Source organism: Oncorhynchus nerka, linkage group LG11 (genome assembly GCF_034236695.1).
Source record: "Oncorhynchus nerka isolate Pitt River linkage group LG11, Oner_Uvic_2.0, whole genome shotgun sequence".
Lineage (NCBI taxonomy): Eukaryota > Metazoa > Chordata > Actinopteri > Salmoniformes > Salmonidae > Oncorhynchus > Oncorhynchus nerka.
The window spans coordinates 54,087,677-54,102,381 of NC_088406.1; positions in this window are offsets into that span (position 1 = coordinate 54,087,677).

Genomic DNA, 14,705 nt, shown 5'->3' on the forward strand with positions numbered 1-14,705 from the left:
GTCACATAAACACGGGTTATAACGGATTCTAGTTTTGAGAACAGAAAACTGTTTAATTGATGAGAATTTGCAGAATGTCGGCTAAAATCCATCTCGTTCTATCTTCTCTCCCTGCAGTCCAGTGGGCTTCCTCTCACTACCATATTTGATAGTGAGTGGAAACGCAAAGCTGATGCTTCACATTTATACAGTGAAATAGCTCTCATTGTTCTATCTTTGACTGTGCAGAGACCGAGGTAGGCATGGCAGGTATCTCAGGTGGGAGTAAGTCTGAGATGGATGAAGGTAGTAGGATTAGTGGTGTCTACTTACACGACTACGGAAAGAAAATAGGAAAAGGTACAGAAGAGGGAATGAGGGTGGATTTACCACAGATGGGGACATAAATGGAAGGGGGAATCTGGAAGTGCAAACGGGCAGAAAAGAAAACCTGTGGTTTGAATTGAAGAGGGCAGTCGATAAGCACAGATGAAGGATATCAAGGATCTGGAAGGATTCTGTATGTGTGTTCTACACAGCAAAACATTTTAGAAGAAGGCTCAGCGCTGTTGTCCCTTTCAAGGTGAGGTATTGAAAGGTACTGAAAACATGGGTGTAATTCAATTTGGCCCCTATCTTGTTTGTTGAACAAATTCTCTTTCTATGAGCAATTGTATTAGTATAAAATCATTTCCCAATTTTTGGAGCATACAATAAAGCTCAGTCATTTCTGCCCATCGCTATCAAGGGGTCAATAATTTGGGACCCCAGTGTATAATATAATGTAGGGTCATTCCCTGTAGTATTATTGTAGTAGAGCTTGTCAGTCTTGCTACCAGTCTTCAAAGTTGCTTAGACAAGAATGAGCTAAGAGGAACAGTATTTTAGAGAAAGTTTGCTAATATCAACCAACAAGTTCGCCACTAGACAGCATTAGAAATGAATGTAATACAGCTATCAAAATGCAGTTAATAGCCCCGGACCATTATTCCTCCTCCACCAAACTTTACAGTTGGCACAATGCATTGGAGCAGGTAGCGTTCTCCTGGCATCTGCCAAACCCATATTCGTCCGTCAGACTGCCAAGGACTGGAACGAATTGCAAAAATCATTGAAGCTGGAGATATCTCCCTCTCTAACTTTAAGCACCAGTTGTCAGACCAGCTCACCTGTACATATGTAAAAAGGTTATATTGGTGATTCCCCTTGCCACTTTATTGTTAAGCAAATGGGTTTTTGGGTTGAGTTTGTCTTGCCTTCACCTACTTAACATGGCATCTTATTGGCTAGTTTTCGTAGCTTGCTTACGAGGGGGGATGTTCCAGTTAGAATCGTCCCAGTGAACAAGCACCAAACCAGCGGTAAGTTGTTGGTTGCAAAGCACTGTACATCAAAAGTGATTTTTATACTCTCAAGTGAGGATTTAAATGTACAATTTATATCAAATTGTTTGTAAATGTTATTCGAACATCACACATAAGATGCAGCGGTTTTTGGAGAATATTTGTTGTGCATTTTGTTGTAGAGAATTCCCGCCAGTACTAGCTAGCAACTTACTGTGTCTGGTGGGGGGTTCATATATTTTGTACAGTGCGTGAGTGCAGAGTTGGATGGTGAGACGTGCATTGCATGACGTGCAATTTTGTGTCGTTCTTATCAGAATAAATCTACATGACTGGTGCTACATGTTGGAGTTCCGTGTCGATGACTGATTGTACACAACGCAAGAAGAGTACTGTTACACATAGCCCATCTGTAAATAGCCCGTCAAACTACCTCATCCCCATACTGTTATTTATTTTTTTGCTCCTTTGCACCCCAGTATCTCTACTTGCACATTCATCTTCTGCACATCTATCACTCCAATTCACTCACGCTAAATTGTAATTATTTCGCCACTATGGCATATTTATTGCCTTACCTCCCTTATATCTTACCTCATTTGCACACACTGTATATAGACTTTTCTATTGTGTTATTGACTGTATGTTTGTTTATTCCATGTGTAACTCTGTGTTGTTGTTTGTGGCGCACTGCTTTGCTTTATCTTGGCCAGGTCGCAGTTGTAAATGAGAACTTGTTCTCAACTGGCCTACCTGGTTAAATAAAGGTGAAATAAAAAATGGTAAAACTTGATACATTACTCCAGAGAGTATGTTTTCACTGTACCAGAGACCAATGGCGGTGAGCTTTACACTACTCCAGACCATGCTTGGCAATGCGTGTTGAGATCTTAGGCTTGTGTGCGGCTGCTCGGCCATGGTAACCCATTTCATGAAGCTCCCGATGAACAGTTCTTGTGCTGACGTTGATTCCAGAGGCAGTAGTAGTAGATCTCAGTAGTGAGTGTTGCCACCCAGGATAGAGGATTTTTATGCGCTTCTGCACTCGGCGGTCCCATTCTGTGAGCTTGTGTGGATTACCACCGAGCCGTTGTTGCTCCTATACATTTTTCACTTCATAATAACAGCACTTACAGTTGACCGGGGCAGCTCTAGCAGTGCAGCAATTGGATGAACTGACTTGTAGGAAAGGTGGCATCCTATGACGGTGCCACGTTGAAAGCCACTGAGCTCTTCAGTAAGGCCATTCTACTGCTAATGTTTGTCTATTGATTTGATACTCCTGAAATTGCCGAAGGGGTGTACTTTAAAAAAAATATTAAAACATACAATCTACTTGCAGTGAAGCCGCTCAACATCTACATCACATGTCCACATACTTTTGTATATATAGTGTAATTAGGTACTGTCACTGACTTGTCATGATTGACTTCACTGCATTTATCAACCTGTCTTATTACCATTGTGATATTGTAAATGAATCGTTTATTTTCATTATATTTAAAGGGCATAGCTTTGCACATGACAAGGACACATTCCAAGTCTTCTAAAAAAGGAAGATACAGTCATGAGAAAGTCCATCAGCCCTGCAGAGAGACTGGATGTGACCCTAAACGCTTTCTGTTAAAAGGAGAGACATTCACATCTTTCGCCTACGTATTCTGAATAAGTTGTTATGCCAACTCAGAGATTGTCAATGAGACATGCAAGGCGCTGTTAAGTGTACTGAAGACAGACTATCTGAAGGTGAAAAGCAATAGCCCAGGGATAAGATGGCACGATAGACATTGCCGCCTTATTTCAGGCTCCCAAACAACTTTGCGGTATATATTCTGTATTTACAGTTGGAAGTCGGAAGTTTACATACACCTTAGCCAGTGGGTCAGAAGTGTACATACACTCCATTAGTATTTGGTAGCATTGCCTTTAAATTGTTTAACTTGGGTCAAACATTTTGGGTAGCCTTCCACAAGATTCCCACAATAAGTTGGGTACATTTTGGACCATTCCTCCTGACAGAGCTGGTGTAACTGAGTCATGTTTGTAGGCCTCCTTGCTCGCACACGCTTTTTCAGTTCTGTACACAAACTTTCTATTGGATTGAGGTCAGGGCTTTGTGATGGCCACTCCAATACCTTGACTTTGTTGTCCTTAAGCCATTTTGCCACAATGTTGGAAGTATGCTTGGGGCCATTGCCCATTTGGAAGACCCATTTGCGACCAAGCTTTAACTTCCTGACTGATGTCTTGAGATGTTGCTTCAATATATCCACATAATTTTCCTTTCCTCATGATGCCATCTATTTTGTGAAGTGCACCAGTCCCTCCTGCAGCAAAGCACCCCCACAACATGATGCTGCCACATCCGTGCTTCACGGTTGGGATGGTGTTCTTCGGCTCGCAAGACTCCCCCTTTTTCCTCCAAACATAACGATGGTCATTATGGCCAAACAGTTCTATTTCTGTTTCATCAGACCAGAGGACATTTCTCAGAAAAGTACCATCTTTGTCGCCATGTGCAGTTGCAAACAGTAGTCTGGCTTTTTTATGACAGTTTTGGACCAGTGGCTTCTACCTTGCTGAGTGGCCTTTCAGGTTATGTCGATATAGGACTCGTTTTACTGTGGATATAGATACTTTTGTACCTGTTTCCTCCAGCATCTTTACAGGGTCCATTGCTGTTGTTCTGGGATTGATTTGCACTTTCCGCACCAAAGTACGTTCATCTCTAGGAGACAGAACATGCCTCCTTCCTGAGCGGTATGACGGCTAGGTGGTCCCATGGTGTTTATACTTGTGTACTATTGTTTGTACAGATGAACGTGATACCTTCAGGTGTTTGGAAATTGCTCCCAAGGATGAACCAGACTTGTGGAGGTCTACAATTGTCTTTCTGAGGTCTTGGCTGATTTCTTTTGATTTTCCCATGATGTCAAGCAAAGAGGCACTGAGTTTGAAGGTAGGCCTTGAAATACATCCACGGGTACGCCTCCAATTGACTCAAATTATGTCAATTAGCCTGTCAGAAGCTTCTAAAGCCATGACAGGAGTTTTCCAAGCTGTTTAACCTCTAATGGCTGCATCCCTTTGTTCTCAATTTCCGCATGAAGACATACCCTAATCTAACTGCCTGTAGCTCAGCCCCAGAGGCAAGGATATGCATATTCTTGGTATCATTTGAATGGAAACATTCGGAAGTTTGTGGAAATGTTAATTGAATGTAGGAGAACATAACACAATAGATCTGGTGGAAGAAAAGAGAAAGAAAGAGCATACGTTTTCTGTTTTTATTGTTGTAGCATCATCTTTCACATGTACTAGAATAGCCACACAGTCAGATAGGATGCTGGATATAATTTTGATGGATAACACAAGAGGGCAACTGTAGGTGTGCAAAGTTTCAGACTGATAACTTCAGGAATGGGTGAGCTACATGACATTTAGCATGAAGTCACCCAGGTGTCCCACACAAATTGCCCAAATGTACTCAAGTGGCCGAATTGGTGAAATGACCTATAACTATATACAGTGGGGCAAAACAGTATTTAGTCAGCCACCAATTGTGCAAGTTCTCCCAGTTAAAAAGATGAGAGAGGCCTGTAATTTTCATCATAGGTACACTTCAACTCTGACAAACAAAATGAGAGAAAAAAATCCAGAGAATCACATTGTAGGATTTTTCATGAATTTATTTGCAAATTATGGTGGAAAATAAGTATTTGGTCAATAACAAAAGTTTATCTCAATACTTTGTTATATACCATTTGTTGGCAATGACAGAGGTCAAACGTTTTCTGTAAGTCTTCACAAGGTTTTCACACACTGTTGCTGGTATTTTGGCCCATTCCTCCATGCAGATCTCCTCTAGAGCAGTGATGTTTTGGGGCTGTTGCTGGGCAACACGGACTTTCAATTCCCTTCAAATATTTTCTATGGGGTTGAGGTCTGGAGAAAAACATCCCCAAAGCATGATGTTTCTACCCCCATGCTTCACAGTAGGTATGGTGTTCTTTGGATGCAACTCAGCATTCTTTGTCTTCCAAACACGACGAGTTGAGTTTTTACCAAAAAGTTATATTTTGGTTTCATCTGACCATATGACATTCTCCCAATCTTCTTCTGGATCATCCAAATGCTCTCTAGCAAACTTCAGACGGGCCTGGACATGTATTGGCTTAACTGTTAAGGATTAATGCCACATGGTCAAGGTTAGGCTTGCACAGATCGAGAGGACCTCAGGAATGTTCCTGAGGTCTCATTGTGCTTCTCACCCTAACTGTTCTCCTGTCACCCAAAAGCACCTGCAATTTAGGGCCAGGCTTCATTATGAGCTCAGACCGAGCAAGCTACGGTCTAGCGGGGCATCTCGTTGAACTCGGCACAGCCTAGAGATTATGGTAATGCCATTGCAGGCTCTGAGTGTCTTTAACTTGTTGTAACTCCCATCCCGTGAACGGGATCATTGTCATCATCTGACACTAATTAGCATAACGCAATGGACATAAATATTACTAGAAAATATTCCTATTCATGAAAATCACAAGTGAAATATATTTGAACAGCTTAGTCTTTTGTTAATCACCCTGTCATCTCAGATTTTCAAAATATGCTTTACATTCAAAGCTAGACAAGCATTTGTGTAAGTTTATCGATAGCCTAGCATAGCATTTTGTCCAGCTAGCAGCAAGTAACTTGGTCACGGAAATCAGAAAAGTAATCAAATTAAGTCGTTTACCTTTGATGAGCTTCGGATGTTTTCACTCACGAGACTCCCAGTTAGATAGCCAATGTTCCTTTTTTCCAAAAATATTATTTTTGTAGGCGAAATAGCTCCATCTGTTCTTCACGTTTGGCTGAGAAATCGCCCGGGAAATTGCAGTCACGAAAACGCTGAAAAATATTCCAAATTAGCTCCATAATATCGACAGAAACATGGTAAACGTTGTTTATAATCAATCCTCAAGGTGTTTTTCAAATATCTATTTGATAATATATCCACCGGGACAATTGGTTTTTCAGTAGGACCGATTGGAATAATGGCTACCTCTGTATTTTACGCGAGAATCACTCTGAGAGCATCAGGTGACCACTTGCGCAATGTAGCCGCTTACGGGTATTCTTCAACATAAAGGCTTGAAACTACGTCACAATGCTGTAGACACCTTGGGGAATACGTAGAAAAAGTAATCTGGTTGATAGCCCATTCACTGTTCACTAGGGACGTATGTATTGGACTTGTTAATGTGTGAAAGTGACATATTTCAAAAAAATACAATTTGAATTTCGCGCACTGCCTTTTCAGCAGAATGTTGTCAATGGGTTCCGCTAGCGGAACGCCTGCCCTAGAAAGGTTCAAGCTTGGTCGCAAATACGTCTTCCAATTAGACAATGACCCCAAGCATACTTCCAAAGTTGTGGCAAAATGGCTTAAGGACAACAAAGTCAAAGTATTGGAATGGCCATCACAAAGCCCTGACCTCAGTCCTATAGAAAATTTGTGAGCCTTACTGAAAAAGCGTGTGCGAGCAAGGAGGCCTACAAACCTGACCAGCTCTGTAAGGAGGAAAGGGCCAAAATTCACCCAACTTAATTTGGGACGCTTGTGGAAGACTACCCAAAACATTTGACCCAAGCTAAACAATTTAAAGGCAATGCTACCAAATACTAATTGAGTGTATGTAAACTTCTGACCTACTGGGAATGTGATGAAAGAAATAAAAGCTGAAATAAATCATATTCTCTACTATTATTCTGACATTTCACATTCTTAAAATAAAGTGGTGATCCTAACTGACCAAAGACAGGGAATTCTTACTAGGATTAAATGTCAGGAGTTGTGAAAAACTGAGTTTTAATATATTTGGCTAAGGTGTATGTAAACTTCCGACTTCAACTGTATATAGCGATGGTAATCAGGGAATTGATGAGTCCAGGTGAGTCTAATGATGCACAGATGCGCGTAACGATGGTGACAGGTGTGAGCCATAACGAACAGCCTGGTGACCTAGAAGCTGGAGAGGAAGCACATGTGACATAGGCTGTGTATGTGTGTATGTTTGATAAATTCACTCACGTTAATAGAAGTATAACTTTTTTTATGATGATAGTATTACTATACTAATTAGATTGTGTAACTCAGAATGAAGGGGTTGAAATTATGTCTAGTTTTATGTGTTGTTTTCCCTTACTTTAATAGAAGTATAGAAACTTATCGTAGAAACTATAATCTAATGCATACCTTAAGATGTTTTGATAAATATCATAGATTGAGTGATAAGGGAGGGAATGTGATGGAAATTGTAATGTTTGTGCTGTTCTAATAACCAATTTCTGTGTTCCATGTTTGTGCTTTTCTAATAACCTATTTCTGTGTTCCATGTTTGTGCTTTTCTAATAAGCCATTTCTTTGTTCATGGATGTGACTGATAGAACGAATCCTCACTATCAGTATCTGCAATTTGGCAGTACGCCTACACTCTTGTTTTGAGAACGAAAGATATCTCAGTTTCAAGGTCTCAGCTTAGAGAGAAGAAGCCTCGTGAGGTATTGGTCTGTCAAATGAATGAACTGGTATTTGTCGATCACATGAATGAAGCAAACTTTAATGATGAATTAATTATGATGATTAATTATGAATGATGACTAAGCTAAATCATGCAAATATAACTTGTCTGCAGTATATAAGAGAACTAACAGGACTGCCCCAATAGAGCTCCTGATCGACATGTGTACCTGGTGCATTGAGTTGGTTGGAACCTCTCCAGCACGCTGATAATAAATAATGATTCATTTAAGATTGATTTTGAGTGTCCCTGTGTAGAATTTCCATGACAACATTATCTTCCATATTCCTACGGATACCTTGCAACTGGACATCCTTTCAAAATGATTGCCTACAGTTACCGTGTAGGGCACTGCAAGGTTGGGTGACCAGGACCATCTGGGACTGGCCTCCTAGGATAATTCCGGCGATCTGTGTCCTGCGTAACTTCATGAGGATGGACACGAGGACCAGGAGGGGATCTGCAGCTCGCTGCCATGTTCCAGAGGAGAGGTCTGCTGCTCTGGAAGATGTTTCAAGGATAGGGGCCAACAACGCAGCAGGGGAGGCAATTCGTGTATGGGAGATCTTCACCTCCTACTGTGGGAGTAAATGGTACATATAGGGACAGATATAATACTATAGAGCAAAGACAGGTGGACATCAGACCACAGGAGAAGAAGGCGACACTTAAGTGCATAAGACAGCTGGACATACTAATGTTAGAGAGACACATAGTCTACTAGTCCTGATAAGGACAAACATACCAAAGAGCACACCAAGCTAAACATAAGTACGAAGGCCAAAGACATAGGCCCATAGGATAGATGGGCATATATTATTTTTAGGACATGAAGGGGTCCTGCCACCATTATAACCTAACTAAAAGCAGATACAGTATGGGAGTTTTTGGGCGTGAACAAGCAGGAAGCTCAGATTGAAAGATAATGGTGGCAGATGGATTGAGGGAAGTAACTTCATTTGCAAGTGGGATGAACTCATATGTTGTATGTGTATAAATACAGAGCCAGAGCTTAGGGAAGGGAGTTGTTCCGCGGACCAGCTCGGCTTCTGATATTTTGTATTAAAAGCCTTTATTAAATTCACAAGTTCTTGTAAGTTTTATATTTGAAAGTCGATTTTCCACTACACTACTTCTTCGAAGAGGGTGCAATTCGCTGGCAACACCATAGACTACCCTATACACAACCAAAGGCTATTTTAAGAGGATTCACATTGCAATAAGAGTATTATTCTATTTACTTATCTACATTTATGTAAACTCTCTTCCACGTTCAAAAAATAGGCAAGAAGACCAACCATGGAGAATAGTAAGACACTATATTGTTTGTCCTCGTGTGTCTGTGCATGTTTTTCAGTATAAAGTACTCGGCAGCCACTTGGTGTGGGAACCAAGCGAGGACACACAGATTTCTGTTGAACACTGTCTCTAACTACCTTATTTTCTCAATAGTCTCTCTCCTTCACTTCATCCCTCTCCCCTTCTCCATAAATCCTCTAGGTTATATCAGCTGTGTCGGTGAATCCCTCCCCTATCTGAATTGGCTACATAGGGGGCACAGCATGATCAGAGGTGAGAGGTCACTTGGTCGGGTCAACAGGAAGTATTATAAGAGATTCTTTACATTGAAATACAGATAGATGTAGTAGTCCGACTTAATGATCCAAGGTCAGTTTTGCATTCCTGAGGATTAAGATGACTGACAGCGTTAGAATATAAAAAAAAACACAAGGAATAATAATGTGTTGTGGAAATTCTAAACAAAAGGAAGAGAGACTGCAGATTCTTCAAAACCACACCTTTTTATTCTAAGATTTGCAAATCTGGAGCTGTTTAACAATCCACTCAACATTGCTGCGTTAAGAGCACAACAAACAAGAGTTGGGTCTCAGCCTTTATAAGACAATGACAACTTATATCTATGTAGCAGTTTAGCACATGTGTTAGATCATGGTGGGAACATAGCGTACAAACAAGTGATAACGCCAGTTCTGTTACTGCTTTTTGCTGATAGAACTGTCACTGCTGCTCAAGCCAGCCTCTGTTCTCTTCATATCACCACACAGCTGTGCCCTTGAAAGATACAAAAAGAACAGGATGGACCAAAAACTGTGGTCAAACTACGAGGCTCTTTGTCTTTGGCCGCGTGACCAAGTTACTCAAAAACAAGAGTGGAAAAACTCTGGCTTCTTCTTACATGAGAGAAACAGACAGTGGAAATGTACAGGTTTAAGTCTCATACAGCGCATGTGTATAACAACGTTTGTAATTTTGCCACCATACATGCTATCCCTCTCTCTATCTGTCTCTCATCTGCAGGTATGTTTTGATGTAAGAGAGGATGCCAACCCCCAGTCCCGTCATCGCCACCTCACCCGCTCTTAACCTCTAGTGACTCCCATCCCGCATGAGGGAGCATAATCATCGACTGACACTAATTAGCATAACGCAACGGACATAAATATTCCTAGAAAATATTCCTATTCATGAAAATCACAAGTGAAATATATTGAGACACAGCTTAGCCTTTTGTTAATCACCCTGTCATCTCAGACTTTCAAAATATGCTTTACAACCAAAGCTAGACAAGCATTTGTGTAAGTTTATCGATAGCCTAGCATAGCATTTTGTCCAGCTAGCAGCAGGTAAATTGGTCACGGAAATCAGAAAAGCAATCAAATTAAATCGTTTACCTTTGATGAGCTTCGGATGTTTTCACTCACGAGACTCCCAGTTAGATAGGAACATTCGCTTTTTTCCAAAAATATTCTTTTTGTAGGCGAAATAGCTCCGTTTGTTCTTCACGTTTAGCTGAGAAATCGCCCGGAAATTGCAGTCATGAAAACGCCTAAAAATATTCCAAATTAACTCCATAATATCGACAGAAACATGGCAAACGTTGTTTATAATCAATCCTCAAGATCCACCGGGACAATTGGTTTTTCAGTTGGACCGATTGGAATAATGGCTACCTCTTTACGCGAGAATCACTCTGGGAGCCATCAGGTGACCACTTGCGCAATGTAGCCGCTTACGGGTATTCTTCCACATAAATGCGTAAAACTATGTCACAATGCTGTAGACACCTTGGGGAATACGTAGAAAAAGTAATCTGGTTGATAGCCCATTCACTGCTCAATAGGGACGTATTGGAACGCAGCGCTTTCAAAACATGAGGCACTTCCGGATTGGATTTTTCTCAGGCTTTCGCCTGCAATATCAGTTCTGTTATACTCACAGACAATATTTTTTACAGTTTTGGAAACTTTAGAGTGTTTTCTATCCCAAGCTGTCAATTATATGCATATTCTAGCATCTTGTCCTGACAAAATATCCCGTTTACTACGGGAACGTTATTTTTCCAAAAATGAAAATACTGCCCCCTAGTCACAAAATTAAGATAACCTTTCGGCCAACTGGGGGCCTGTCATGCCAAATAGTGTCCCCCTCAACGTCACAATAGGATTCGATGAGTTTGAGCTTCTGTTGCTAGGGCTGTTGCTAGAACTTGCAACATTCTGACCAGATTACGTAATGAACCAAAGCGTCTTTTGCTATGCTGGCTGTTTGGCTCTGTTTGACCTTGAAGGATGATGCGGGCAGTTCTAGTTCTATTTCACCACATAAGCGCTCGCTCAGTCAGCGCAAAACTATTACCTCAGAATTTCTCTCCAAGGACGGTGTTTTTGATGGTGACAACCTGCTGACTACCTGCTGATTCAGAGGACCAAAAAGACTGGAAAGAGAACACTTTCTTCACCATGTATTTGTACATATTGTTAAATAGGAATAAATAATTTAAGCTGTAAAGCTAACTACTTTACTTATATACCTCAGCCTGCCTAGCCAGCTAGCCAGCCAGTTTTATTTAGCTAATGTTAGCTAGCTAGCTAGCAAGCAAGCTACTGTAAATGTTATTGCAGCTTTCTGTTTGTATGTAACGTTAGCTTGCACTTCAATGGCATCCCTCGAGAAGATTTTATTTTATCTTTCCAACTAGGCTAGGTACTATGAAGACACCACTGATCTCGACAAGAGGCGCAACATTTAGAGAAATTCATAATTCAGGGTAAAGTTAAGCAGTTAACTTCAATTAGATAACCGGATGAATTTAGCTACGTACAACCATTTTCCATCTAATGTTAGCTAGTTGCTAGCTATACATATAGTTCAGTGGAAGCTGCTGAGGGAAGGATGGCTCATAATAATGTCTGGAATGGAGGGGGAAGGGGGGGTGAGAAAGAAAGGATGAAAGTGAGAGGTGAGGTGGGAAGAGAGTGGAAAATAGACAGAGATGGAGAGAGAAACAGAGAGAAAGACAGCAGTGCAAATATACTTAGACTTGAGTATTTCAACAACTCTTCTCTTCCAACTCGTTAGGCAATCATTTTTACCTATGGGGGAAGGATGGCCAGCCACACAGGAGGGTGATTTTTACTAAGTAGGAGGAGGCCGTGCTGACAGAGATGCATGCTGGACATTTCGTTGTGAAGCGCATGAATGCCAAAATCAACCTACACTTCTTCTGACAGGGAATTGTCAAGGTGGACAGCTGGGCAAGTGAAATAACCTTTTGTTAATCAATCATTCTATTATGTCTGAAATTATTATGATTTCAATTAATGTCATATCAGTGAGCACACAAATGTTTCAATTTGTCACTTTTTGATTAAAGGTCAGTACCCGTCTAGCCTGCAAGAAATTTTAGAGGGCGAAGACAGTGGCACCGGAGTTGAAGCCCATCAAGTTGTTTCACCATGGCACATGATCTGTAAGTTTCCAATTCAAATTTTGTCCTGATAAGTTGTTTTGTAATGGTTTCTTTATTTGACCACAGCAGAGTTCAATATTATAGAACGTGTGTGTGTGTGTGTGTCAGTATCCTTACAAATACCAAAATCTGCAGACTGTATGACACAGATAGAGAGAAAATTACTTTATTCTTAAACCTAACACTTTACATGTTAGGGGTGGACCTCATCAAACCCTTCACGAAATCCAGGAATGGCAACAGCTGGTGTCTGCCAGCGACCGATCACTTTACCAAGTGGGTGGAGTACCCATTAAGGTCAGCAAAGGAAGAGTACGTGGTTCTGTAACCCATTAAAAAGGGTGCTTGGAACCATAAATTGATTTTAGTTTTGTATGATACCCATAAAGGACGAGACTAGCGAGGCCATCTCCAAGGTGATGGTGGACATCTTCAACACCCACTGTTCTCCTGAGGTCATCTTGAGTGACCGAGGTCACGAACGTTGGAACAAAGTACGGATGTCATAGGTTATATTCTGTCACCAAAGATTTGTTTTATTTAGTTTTTACAATTTGTTTTCCATGGTACATAATCAAACATATTTCAATATCTTACATTATCCAGGTTTGGTGAATGGACAAACCAGAACCTCAAGACTGCCATGGGCAAGTCCCTTGATACCAGGTAGGGTGGGAGAACAACCTGAAGGTAATTCTATTTGCACACAACAGCAGCATCCAGGCCGAGTACGGACGGGAGCCGCAGCTGTTGGCTGAAGTAAACAAAGCAATTGTATATACAACTATTACATACTGTAGTCTTTCAAATTTGTGAAAGGACTTAGTGTTGTTGTTTGTCTATTGCTATTTTTGTATAATGTACTTTCAGATCACTGAAATCCCACCTGATGTGGTGGAAGTTGTCAAAAGAGATTTGAGTACTACCTTCAGACACGGACTGAGAAGTATGTAGAGGTTTTTGACCAGGTAAAAATGATTTCCCGCTGTTCATTTATTTTATAACACCTAGGTTGGAGTCATTAAAACTTGTTTTTCAACCACTCCGCAAATTTCTTGTTTACAAACTATAGTTTTGGCAAGTCGGTTAGGACATCTACTTTGTGCATGACACAAATAATTTTTCCAACATTTGTTTACAGACAGATTATATCACTTAAGCCACTGCTCCAAAACCACCATAAAAAGCCAGACTACGGTTTGCAACTGCACATGGGGACAAAGATCGTACTTTTTGGAGAAATGTCCTCTGGTCTGATGAAACAAAAATATAACTGATTGGCCATAATGACCATCGTTATGTTTGGAGGAAAAAGGGGGAGACTTGCAAGCCGAAGAATACCATCCCAACCGCGAAGCACGGGTGTGGCAGCATCATGTTGTGGGGGTGCTTTGCTGCAGGAGGGACTGGTGCACTTCACAAAATAGATGGCATCATGAGGAAAGGGAAATTATGTGGATATATTGAAGTAACATCTCAAGACATCAGTTAATGCTTGATCGCAAATGGGTCTTCCAAATGGACAATGACCCCAAGCATACTTCCAAAGTGTGGCACAATTTCTTAAGGACAACAAAGTCAAGGTTTTGGAGTGGCTATCACAAAGCCCTGACCTCAATCCTATAGAGAATATGTGGGCAGAACTGAAAAAGCATGTGCGAGCAAGGAGGCCTACAAACCTGACTCAGTTACACCAGCTCTGTCAGGAGGAAACGGCCAAAATTCACCCAACTTATTGTGGGAAGTTTGTGGAAGGCTACCCGAAACGTTTGACCCAAGTTAAACAATTTAAAGACAATGCTACCAAATACTAATTGAGTGTATGTAAAACCTCTGACCCACTGGGATTGTGAAGAAAAGAAAAAAAATCTGAAATAAATCATTCTCTCTACTATTATTCTGACATTTCACATTATTAAAATAAAGTGGTGATACTAACTGACCGAAAACAGGGAATTTTTACGAGGATTAAATGTCTGGAATTGTGAAAAACTGAGTTTAAATGTAATTGGCTAAGGTGTATTTAAACTTCCGACTTCAACTGTTTCA